The sequence below is a fragment of the Anser anser genome (genome assembly GCF_964211835.1).
Source record: "Anser anser genome assembly, chromosome: Z".
Taxonomy (NCBI): domain Eukaryota; kingdom Metazoa; phylum Chordata; class Aves; order Anseriformes; family Anatidae; genus Anser; species Anser anser.
In genome coordinates, this window is record NC_139723.1 from 27,489,734 (window position 1) to 27,502,349 (window position 12,616).

At 41.6% G+C, this 12,616-nt stretch overlaps 1 long non-coding RNA gene across 2 annotated transcripts in view; it reads left to right on the forward strand.

Annotated features, from left to right (window-relative positions):
- LOC310890152 overlaps positions 1-12,616 on the forward strand; it is a 54,843-nt gene that overhangs the window by 33,720 nt on the left and 8,507 nt on the right. For both annotated transcript variants that reach the window (XR_014577070.1, XR_014577071.1), the window contains exon 2: positions 11,217-11,275. This is a non-coding gene — a long non-coding RNA (uncharacterized lncRNA). The remainder of the gene's footprint in view (positions 1-11,216; positions 11,276-12,616) is intronic.

Consider the following 12,616-nt stretch of genomic DNA (forward strand, 5'->3'; position numbering starts at 1 on the left):
GTGACTGCCTCCCATGAAAGAGTGCCTACATCCTGACCTGTACAGCAGGAGCATCCTCTCCTATACAGCTCACCCAGCAGAGCTATTTCACCCCATCTGGGGTGCTCTTCTCCTTGCTATTTCCTCTGTTCATCCACATGGGAATACTGTGAGACCTGACTTGATTTTCTAACATTTATACTCTCAAATTTTCTATTTTGTGATGGCTCATTAATGAGTTTTACAGCTAAGATGTTTGTTCAACCACTCCTCACATGCTGTTAAAACTGTGCTGTTTTAATAGCTGTGAGCCCACAAGATCTGATCTCTGCTCAAGAATATTTATATGTGTGGTAAGTGTATTCAATTTGCCAACAAATGAGGTTACAGTGCCTTGTAAGTCATTCATTTTGATGTTTATTTGCTCTGGAATTGCTCTTGGGGGTAGATCTTCCTTGCTGTCAAATGGCTCTGCATTCACTTCTCACCAGCTGTTCTTCTGTATTTCTGAATGTTTCCTGGATTGAAAGAAATGCATATTCCCTGACTTGCTTCATTACAACCTATGACAAATACAGCAGAGCTCAGCCTATTGTTTTAATAAAACACTAGGGGAGAAAAGGAAGGAATGCTAGGAGAAAAAGATTAATATTTTTTCCCAAGCTCTCTGCTTCACCTTTTGCCAGTGTAAAGGTTCATCATTCACTGTGGCGCAGGATGAGCTGAAAATCCTAATAGTCTTCTTGGTCTGGACCTGAGAGTAATTATGATAATTAGGTTCAAAGGATATCACTATGACAAACAGTACTAGAGTTAGCAGCAGATATTCCCTTTCTCTCACCTCATCTCCTCCCAGCATGCCATATCTGTTTTGAAGAAGATTGAAATAAATACCTACAAAAAATTGCAGCTCCCCCCCCCCCCCCACCTCCCTGACAGGACAAATAAAAATAACAAATAAAATCCCTCCAAGCTTAGCAGTGAGGAAAACTCAATCAACTGAACCAGGGTTTCATGTCACATACCAGCTGTGTAATGCAGATCTGATTGACTCACATGTATGTTGGAACCAAGTCTTGAATGCAGGCTAGTTCTTCGTTAAATCAACCGAAAGTAAATGAGAACAGGCTTCTTGCAATGAAACTGTTTTTGTACATGGTCTGAGTATCAGTTCCAATGACTTTGTGCTGCCTTTTTTTTTTTTTTTTTTTTTCTGTGGGGCCTTTTACTGCTAACGAAAACAGAAGTTGCAAAGCATGCATGTCTTGATATCTTAATAGGTTTTCTATTCTACTGGGACACCTTAGCATCTTGAAAGTTTTAAGTTGATATACAGTGTAAGAGTAAAAAATTAATTATTATTAAGGGTTAACCAAGGACCGTACTGGTAGAAACCAATCCAGTTGTGTATAATTAGGCAGTAGCTACCTTGTAATATTGAAGCTGTAAATAGCCCCAGCGGGGACCCTGGCAGAAGGCTGAGGTGTTTACAAGGCACAAGAGATGCTGTCTCAAAGTACATAATTCCTGTTGCCATAACTATTGCTGATATAATGGATGTGTTCATTAAAACCAGAGGATTATTTGTTTATCCATCTTCTTCTACTGCAGATACCTCCTTGGAGGAGGGGGGACAGCTACCTTTCAATACTTGTTTACGGTATACACCCTTTTTTTGCCCAGTCTGAGAATTATTAAAGGGCTGCTCTATCGATTGTTAACCAGAGATCTGCTCCCCACTGGGATAACCCACTTCTCAGAACTGCCGGCAAACTATCCTGCAGAATCTGAAAGGGAAGGAAACGTGCACACAGCTATTTCTGGGCTCCCGATGGGTCCTGGGAGTGCTGACACTTGTTAAATCCGAGCCTGCAAGGTGCGCTCTGTGCTCCCCTGCACGGCCATTGCGCAGCCGCCTTCTGCACGCAAGTGAGTTGGCTGTAACCACAGCTGGGGCATTTTGCCATCAGACAGGCAAAAAAGGAAAAATGTTACTTTATGTTACTTTATGAAAAATGTTAAAAAAGGAAAATGTTACTTTACTTACCAGTATTTTTCCAAAACTCCAACATTTAGGTGCGGGTGCCCTGGCATTGGCAGGGGGCTGCGGGGCTGCTGCATGCAGTGAGGCCAGGGCTGCCCCGTGCAGACACAGCTGGTTCCAGACGGCTCCAGTGGCCTCACCGCAGGGCATGGCCAGGCCCCACAGACGAGATGGCGGTGCCTCAGGGAAACGGGCTTAAGAAAGGGGGAAAATGGTGCATGTGGGAGAGAGGAGCGAGGAACAAGTGTGAGAGAACCAGCCCTGCAGAGCCCAAGGTCAGTGCAGAAGAAGGGCAGGAGGTGCTCCAGGCCCGTGGAGACACTGTGGCAGAGCAGCTGGGCATCTCCTGAAGGACTGCAGCCCGTGGAAGGCCCCATGCAGGAGCAGGGGAAAAGCATGAGGAGGAAGGAGCAGCAGAGCAAAGCTGGGATGGACTGAGCACAGCCCCCATGCCCCATCCCCCTGCAGTGCTTCAGACAGAGGCTAGGGGACATTGGCAACGAATGGCTGGAGCTGAGCCTGGGGAGAAAGGGAAAGGTGCAGCAGCAATCAACCATATGTCTTACCATCTAACTCTGTGTAATTGGCAGTACATTGAATCAACATTCCCCAAGTTGAGTCTGTTTTGCCCATATGAGTATGCAATCTCCCTGCCCTTATAATGACCCATGAGCTTTTCACCTTATTTCCTCCCTGTCTTGCAGAGGAATGGGGGTGAGAGAGCAGCTGAGTGGGTGTCTGACTGAAGCCAAGCCACCAGAGCCCCCAGCACTCTGACCACACAGTCAGCCCCACAGTCCTCATGTGAGGTGTCGGAGCTGCACTCCATACAAATGCAGTTCACTGTATCTGTGCCTTACCCCTTTACTTACCATTTCTACAGTACCAAGAGGAAAAGACACTAGGACTGCAACAGCAGCTACACCACGTAACTAATAATAAGCAAGCAGATAGCATCTCCTCATGGTGAGCCTCATAGCTTCTTCTTTCCAACTGGTAAGACCACAAGCGGCTGGGGTAGGCTGCCAGTAAGATTATTCTGCCTTCAGAGGTTATGCTAAAGGCTTCATCTCAGCTCCATGCCTGTGGAAGCACACAAGGGGCTGTTGCTCACAGACTGGTGTTTCTGAGTGTGCTTAGCACTTCTGCTAAGCCTGATTTTCTTCTCCATTAATACTATTTGAGGTGTGAGATCATGGCTTGGATTTAATACTCATTGTGCATTTAGCTCTAGAAGATGCTGCTCCAGCTGCCCTTGAGCTGATACTATGCCATTGCGAGCACGCTGGGATCACTTGCTAATTTTGAAGCAAATGTGAAGAATCAGCTTGAGTTTCAGAAGGTGGAGATCTAGTGAAAGGCTGCTGAGAGCTGCAAGCATGATATGAATAGTAAGTCAGAGTTACGTGTGCTCTTCCTTCAGTGCCCTCATCAGAATTAACCATGCTGCCTGGAAAAGAGCAAGTGCCACACAGACATCCATAAAATATACCACTTAAACTGGATGATATCATAGTTTTCATGCACAACTATATCTGAGAAAAGTTGAGTTTATTAGGAGAAGCCAGCCTTGCCTATAAGAAATAAGAGCAGTGTTTTTTTCCTAGGATTATCTGTACTTTAAATCTTTCTTTTGTCAATGCTGCCTCACCTATTGTGGCTTATTATTTCATACTTCAGACCTCCTTCCTGTCTTTGGTGTGTACATTTATTGTTATAGACACACATATATTTATCTTAACGAAATTTTATTCTGTGTCAAGTTTGTCATATACATATGAGAGCCCAGAATTAGAAAAAGTGTATACATTTCTTTTTTTCCAGTCTGCGTTTCCTTTGTACGGTGAAACTTTTGTACCTTGGATTCCTCACTAGCATAGGGAAATGCATATCCAAGATGGAGTAGGTACAGTGGGTTTGGCACAAACAGCTTCATTGCTGTCTTGCAGAATAAATGATAGGTATCGGGTTGTAGGCTGGCAGAGTCTGGTAAGATAAAAAAGAAGCCTCAGGGGAACACAGAATAGTTTGGGATGTTTGTCCCAGTATCCAATCCTCATTTTAGCTCTCACAGGTTTTGTTCTTGATTTTCCCAGTCTTTGCAGTTGCAGGCTAGCTTGTTGCAAAGGCTTAAAGCCTTTCGGTCTGCTTTGGGGTCTGCCTGTGATGTGACTAACCGGCCACACTGGCTGCACAGCACAGACTCTGACCAAATCCAACTGAGCCAAAATTACACATTATATTTTTCTGCCTGCTGATACCATCAGCAGGAAAACAACAACAAAAACCACCGTAAGTAGGTCCTGGCCAGATTTTCTGCTTACAAGAACAAGAGTTCAAGAATTCTCCACTGCCATCATTGTCTCATTGCTGACGATGAGACTGGGGAGGTCAAGAGTTTTAATCTCATTTATGGTAAAATGTTTTTCCAAAGCTTTCCTCTCTCCAAGTGGTGCAAAAATCACAATTGGTAGCAACATCTTCAGATTTTACTGAAGCTCATGAGGGGAAAACAGCTCTGTAGAGAGTTGAATAATAAGATGATAAGAAAATGTTTCAAAGGAAATCAGCACTGTATTCTTAAGCAGTATGGAAATGCTATTGCAAACCTTCTCCTGGCCAACTGTTAAGCATGTGCACTTAATTTGAAATATTGATTTCATGATTAAGCACTATCCCGCAGTATTGACACATGTCCCTGAATCAGGGCCTTAAAATGTGCAGTTCTGCCAGAATCAGCTCCCAGAGGGGAATGGGTCTTGTAATTAGCTACTTCTAACTCTTTTCCATAACCTCTTCATTTTATATGATTGGAGTTTTACTAGCTTATGAAAGAAAATAAAAGCATTCAATAAAAAAAGCAAGAAACAGTGAATCAATTCAGCCCTTTCTCGGCAGATGTTTGATCCTGGGATATGCTAAGCATTGATTGTCCTTACTGAAGAGCTCACCACATAAGCCATCATATTACTTAATCTAGTCTGCCATTAGAGCAAAGCACAAACTGTTCTGGTTATTTGTGCTTTCATGTATGAACTAAAAATCTTAAATCATAAAATAACATTGTTCTTATTTGAAGGGGTCTTGAGAGACTGACACATTTACTATTCAGTAATGAATACACAGGACAGTCACATTTGGTACCAGCCAGCTCTCCTGCAGTATTTTTTTAAAAGATGACAGCACTAAAACACAAATTTTGAAGAAAAACACTGCTGAGCACTTTTGCACTGAGAAGTATAGAGTTTTAGCAGCTATAGCTCTTGCTAATTTTCAGAGAAATAGTGGTTCTGACACTGAACATGAATTTGCCAACTCTAACACCTTCCTCCACCCCAAAAGTAGATTATATAGCTTGATTACATTTATACAATTATAGTGACCAGAAAACAGTGTCACAAATTTGCTTAAAAACCATTCTGTAATTCTACCCCATAAAAATATGTGAATGCAATTTACAGGTTACCTTTTTGGTATTGATACAGTATCAATACCTATAAGTAAATAAACTTTGTGAGATCACAAAGTATAGTAACCTCAAGTAACAGAGTGGGAAAGCAGCTAGCTCAAGGTCACTCACATACCATACTCACTCAGGAAAATAGTTTGGTCCTGAGCTGCTGACTAGGGCAATGAGATTTATATATCTGTGTTTGTACATAATATGATATTTGTTTAACATGTATGTCTGGATAATATTTGCACTGAGCGAGCAGGAAAGGCAGGATGAAAGAGCCAAATGTCAGCTGTGTTAAGTTTACGTGTACAACACAAGAGAGTTTACAAATATCAGCAACTTGTTTTTGTGTTTCACTCCCTCAGAGCATCTTGCCACTAAAAATTAGATGTGACAAGAAATTAATCCATATTGTGATCTAATTATTGTTGGAATTATGGGAAAAAATGTAAGATGTCTAAAATATTTAATTGTGATAAGTGTCTAGTAAGCTAACTTTGTAGTGAACTTCTTCTCATTATACTTTTAAACACTTGTGCCAGGTTTGAAATACCTAAAGCATCAGAATATTGTGCTTTTCTCTTTATGGGATACTAAGGAGTCCACAAAACAAACAACACACACACACAAAAAAACCACAAAACGTCTCTAGGTCTTACAATTCACCCCAGCCCCTGGGCACCGTGTCTGCTTCTTATTGCCACTTCCAGTAGCATGGATAGAAGGGAAGGGGCTTTTTTCACTTTGGCAAAGGTGACCAGGTAGGCAGGAGGGAGAGAGGAGGTGAGCTGGAGTGCATGGCCACAGGGGAGGTCTGGCAGAGCTGGGGCCACCCTGTGATGCCTCAGTATCCTGCTGGCCTGGCTGCGGTGGAAGCAGCTCCTCACTCAGGTGGTGAAACTCAGTGTTGGAGTTTGTTTATACAGAAACTGACAACAGCTGAAACATAATATTTTTATATTTTAAAGCTCATTAAACCATCACACCTCATCTCACTGAACTATCTGTGGCAACAGATTACCATTTCAGGCAGTGACGTTAGGAGCATCTACACCATGATCGAAAACATGGAAATACTTGTTTTCACTCGTTTCTGCTAATGCAATCTGCGGTTGCATGCTTTCATATTAAGCTGTAAGAAGACAGCAACAGCAGCTTGCCTGTTCCTTTCACAAAACCAAACAAAGGCAAGTGCTCACCCAGAAGACTTTCCAGAGGCTTTGCCAAAACATTTTGTGTGCTCACCCTGCACAGAAACAACCATTGGCACCACAGTCACCTGTTACTATGGCCGAGTAACTCAAATGCATCGTGGAAATGAAGGAGTTTTTCTCAGGTCTTTTTTGGGGGACCCACTTGGCTGTAACTGTAGAATGTAAAGTAGAACTACAGAAAGATCAATTTGAGTAGAAAAGATATCAATTAGATATCCCTTTTTTGCTGCTATTTACAATGATCAGCACAGGCTTTTTGGGTTAACTCATTAAATACATTTCTATCTCTGGCAGATAATAAGATCTGCCAAATCCATGAGAGTATCTGGGAATGTACAGGTTGTGGAGAAGGTAGCAATCGTCCTGGAAAAGCAACTTTTGGCTATTAGTGTCCACTGAAAGTTAAACAAGAAAGGAAGGAGGGAGAAAGGGCAGAGCCACTCAGCTCCCCACTCTTCCCCAGCCCATCCTTAATAGTGCATGACCCTGACTTCAGACCCTCTGCCCTGGCTTCTCCTCTGCTGTAACCTGTGGACTGACATCCATGAGCATCTCTCTGTCCTACCCTAGCTTCCTCCATGCAGTACCTCTTCCCTCAGGTGGTGGACAAGTCAGGACCACCACTCATGGCAGTGAAAATGCAGGAGGCAGTGTAGTGTGGCTCTAACTACAGGTCTCCTTGGGGCTTTCCTGGATTACCCACCTCTTCCCTTACACCTCAGGCAACCATCATGGCCACAGGCTCCATGGGACAACCCACGGAAAGACACTTGGCAGGGGATGGCGTTCCTCATGCTAGGTGCTCAGTGCTGGGCTGGCACTCAGTGCTTGTTTCTGTTCTGGAAGTGCACTGTAGGACAACAGTTTGACACCTTTAGCCTTTCTTGTTTTCTTTGCTGTCTGATCACAAAAAAAAATCACTATTAGTTCTTTTTTTTTTCTTTTTTCTTTTTTTTTCTCATCTATTTATATAGATTTCTAAAACTGTGGTACATGTTATGAAATAGTGATGAACTGCTTATAACCAAATGATTTGGTAACAATTCACATTGTCTATGATCATTTTATTAGGTTAGGCATATCACACTTAAGAGCACAAAATGATGGACCTTATTCACATTTGTATTAAATTTTTGACTTTGTACAAGGCTCCAAAAGGAGGAACAATGAGTCTATCCATGCCATTGGCAGGGCTATGTAAGCAGCACCAACGCAAGTAGGAATCAGGCTCAATGTTTTGTATCTGACAAAGATACTGATGCCAGTAAGGAATTCTTACAAACACTGGGATGATTATTATGGCTCTAGTGATTGATTACACCTAGTTTTCACATGTGGAAATGACTATGAGATCTGTAGGCAACATAAAACACGGATTTTGGTAAAATCTTATGATTTGACTCTGCTACCACTGATATAAATGGCAGTCTTCTTCCAATAAGATGTCATTAGGTCAACTGAGAGGTAAGTTCAGAGTAGTTTAATTTGAGTCAACAGGACTACATGGTTGTACATCCATATGAGAATATCGTCATGTCCCAAAGGCAAAGACAAATTGTAAAAAATTGTAAGGCAAATTTTGCTCCTGTTTAACTTGGTGTAGATTAAGAGTAGATTCTTGTCTTTACTGCAATTAATCCAAATATACTGTTAAAATCTTTAGCAGCATGAACCTATTCAGAAGCATGCTTTCTCTTTATTCCACACACATAACTTCAGTTGGCATTAACAGGAAGGGATAATAGACATGGAAATGTAAAGAGAAGTTAATACTCTTCCCTGTGACCTTCCCAGGGCCATCATATTTTCTCAAGCTGACCCCTCATTATGCTGAAAACTGCAAAGAAAAAATAAACAAGGTTTCTGTTGCTTTTTTTTTTTTTTTTTCCACTTCAGAGACTAGACATTTGCCCTAAGTACATTCTGTTAATAATTATTGTGAATGTATTCTAAAAATCCACATCATTCCTGAAGAGGGGAAAAACACAAAGGAAACCCCAGTTGGTGAGGGAGGACAATATGTGACATTATAAGCAGAGCTGGAGCTGCCTGCCGTGATTGCCACTTGGAGATAAAAATCATTCCTCACACTTTGAGACAAAAGTAAATGGCAGTTTGCAATGTTAAGAACCCCTGTGGAAATAAGATGAAATGAGACGAGGCTTCCAGACCTGTGAGAAAAATCAATCTGATGGAAAATTGACAAACTTGTTTAACGTGTCGGCACAAGATCCGAGAGTTGACCCGTAGAGACCTCCACTTAGGCATACCGTGAAGTTACTGTCAGTTCTCTTAATCTGTTCAATTACACAACAGGATCTCAAAGGGGACTTTTTACCAAACATCATTTTAAATTAACTTTTCTCCTTCGTGTTTTAAACTTCCAGTTCTTCTTCCTACCCTTCCTCCCGCTTCTCTCCCCCTTCTTGCAGCAACATGTGTAAATTATTAAAAAGCTCAATATAGAAACATCAGTTTAAAAATTTGATTGGAAAGAAAAAAGGTTTGTGCAGTTAAGAAGAGAAAAATGCTCTTCTCAATACATGTGGCCAAATTAATCTCCTCTATAATTTCTCTGAGTTTAAATGTCCATGTTTTATTTGGTTTTGTTTGTTTGTTTGTTTCCAGGGACGATGAAATGTTGGTAAAAAGCAACACACCATCATTTTTATTCCATTAGGAACATGAAACTGTTTCCCTTTTCACAGCCATAAGCCGCAAAACAAAACAAAATAGAGAAGGATTTGAAATGGAAGAAATACTACTGTACTGAGCTGACTCTAAACATATTTTTCTTCTAGTTCTTCTAATTTTTTTATTTTTTTTTTTAAGGAAGTGAAGCAGCAGTAGTTAGGAAGGGAAGATGCTAAAGAAACCAAAGGACCAAAAAAATTTAACTTTGAAACTAGACAGGGAGAATTTCAAAAGGGAAAGAACTCCATAAGACGAGAAGAGAACATAGTCTCCCCCCTCCCCGCCGCCCTTTATTTTTTTTTTTTAATGCAGCTTGGAATGAAAAGATTTATTTTTCAAAAAATCTGTTATATTTGAATTCTGAAGTGAGGACTCTGAAACAGAGTAGAAGGATAGAGTAGCAGGAATATAGCTTATCAATTAAATTCAAGTGCCAAGACTCATTTAGATTAATAGATGTTACAATAAAAATGCTCAGCAATATTATTTAGTAGGTTTGTTCTCCGAGAATGCATGAATATCAGCAGTAACATAGCTTTCTATTAACCAGAAAGCTCATAGGGAATGTCTCAGTAGCAACAGAAGTCTGACTGCTACCGATTTCTAGTTGCTGTTGATCTTGTGACTGATCTTGCTGCAGAATTCTTGGTCCCTCTTTCTTTCCTTCTTTCTTCTTTCTTTTCTTTTTCCTTCCTTTCTTTGTTTCTTTTTTCTTTCTTTCTTTCTTTCTTTCTTTCTTTCTTTCTTTCTTTCTTTCTTTCTTTCTTTCTTTCTTTCTTTCTTTCTTTCTTTCTTTCTTTTTCTTTCTTTCTTTCTTTCTTTCTTTTTCTTTCTTTCTTTCTTTCTTTCTTTCTTTCTTTCTTTCCTCCTTTTTTCTTTCTTTCCTCCTTTTTTCTTTTTTTTTCCTTTCCTCCTTTCCTCCTTTCCTCCTTTTCTTCTTTCCTTCTTTTTCTTTCTATTGATCAGATCAGAGCTGAGAAACAAAAAGGCTTGATAAAATAGTAAGAAATGAAAAATGGAATACTGAGATGACTGATAGTGAATTTTTGGAAAAAAAATGCCCAGGGACATGAACATTGTGCAAGAGATTGCATCTAAGAAGAAAGGAGGAGCAAGTAGCTATCTTTTTTTTTTTTTTTCTTTTCTCTCTGAAGGGATTAAGTGATTCTATACTGTGCTTATTAGAGCAACAACTTGAAGGAAGAAGACTTACTTCTGTAACCACTTAAAATACAAATGAGTCAAATTTAGAAGGTCTCTTGTTAGACTTTTTAGAGGTAGATCTTGTTATGGTGTCAACAGCGCTTGATAGAACAAAAAATAACCAACTGCTTAAATAGTGTTTTGAATAGTTTTCTTCTGATTAATAGTGTGTTCTTGGTCTGAAGTTTAAAGGTAAAGCTTAAATGTAATTTATATTACTGTATCTTGCAGTGCTACCAGGGACAGCTTTATTTTAAGAATGAAAATAATTTCCAAATGTTTTCTAGTGTATAAACCATTGTTAAGTCTCATTGAAAACTTGTTAAAAAATAGTACTACCTCTTTTCTCACCTCCTGAGTGACCTGAGGAAGGCCTTGTTGTTCTTTTCAGCACCAAGCATTTTATAAAAGCTACGCTTCTAAATGGGAAATGTTATTTATTGTCTCCAGTAGCTTTTCATAGGCTTCTACAACTTCACTTGCATGGCTGTACTTTTTCCTCTCATCATTTTTACATTCCTTCTTCCAGCCTCCTTAGGGTATGAGGAGACTGACATAACTAAAGTTAAACTAAGTAGTAGATATCCTTATGTTTGGATTTTTAATGCTTTTTGCAACCCTCTAGGTCCTCAGCTCAGACTGTGCACTCTTAGAGGAACAAATTCCAGCCTTGGGAGTAAGGAGGTAGGTTCCAAGCTGGTGTGGGTATTAAGACTGTAAGTGGTTAAGAGGGTTAAGAGGGCTCAAATTCGTAATATCTCCAGTTTGAAGGACTAGAAAATGCTCAGCCTTTAACTGTTCCTTCAAGTCATACTGACTGACAGTATTGAGTTTATGTGGCAAGGGTTTGGTAGCAGGGGGCTGCAAGGGTGTCCTCTGTGAGCATAGCCAGCAGCTGCCCCATGTCAGATCAGAGCCAACTCCAGCTGCTCCAAAAGGGACCTGCTGCTGGCCAGAGCCAAGCCAGGGCGTGACACTGGGTGGGCCTCTGGGAGAGCAGATTGAAGAAAGGGAAAAATAAAATAAATAAAATAAAATAAAAATAAAATAAAATAAAATAAAATAAAATAAAATAAAATAAAATAAAATAAAATAAAATAAAATAAAATAAAATAAAATAAAATAAAACAAAACAAAACAAAACAAAAACAGACAAAAAAAAAAATGCTGCACCACAGCAGCTGGGAGAGAGGAGTGAGAAAAACAGTAGAGCAACAGCCCTGCAGACCCCAGGGTCAGTGCAGCGGGAGGGCAGGAGGTGCTCCAGGCACGCAGCAGCCCCTTGGCCTGTGCAGGGAGAGGCCCCTGGTGGAGCAGGCTGTCCCCCTGCAGCCCATGGGTCCCACATGGAGCAGATCTCCACGCTGCAGCCCCCCCGTGGAGGAGCCCCCGGTGGAGCAGGTGGATGTGGCCTGGAGGAGGCTGCGGCCCATGGAGAGCCCCCGCAGGAGCAGGCCCCTGGCCGGAGCTGCAGCCCGTGGAGAGGAGCCCACGCAGGAGCAGGGGGTCTGGGGGGAGCTGCCGCCCACCCGTGGGGGACCCGTGCTGGAGCAGTTTGCTCCTGGGGGATGGATGGACCCCGCGGTACGGAGCCATGTGGGAGCAGTTCTTGAAGAGCTGCAGCCTGCGGGCAGCCCCCCCAAGGCTCAGTTCAGGCAGGATGGCATCCCGTGGGAGGGACCCCACGGCGAGCAGGGGCAGAGAAGGACCGTGAAGGGACTCACCGCAGCCCCCATTCCCCTGCACTGCTCAGAGGGAGGAGGTAGAAAAGGGTGGATGGGGTGGAAAGTGTTTTTAGTTTGCTTTTAGTTTCTCATTGCTCTATTCTGCTAGCGATAGGCAATAAATTATATTAATCTCCCTTATGTTGAGTCTGTTTTGCCTGTGAGGGTAATGAGTGAGTATTCTTCCTGTCCTTATCTCACCCTTTGAACCCTTTTTCATCGTATTTTTTCCCGCTCTTCCTTTGAGGAGGGGCAGCAAGCGTGTGGTTGTGGTGGAGTTCAGCTGCCCATTGGTGTGAAA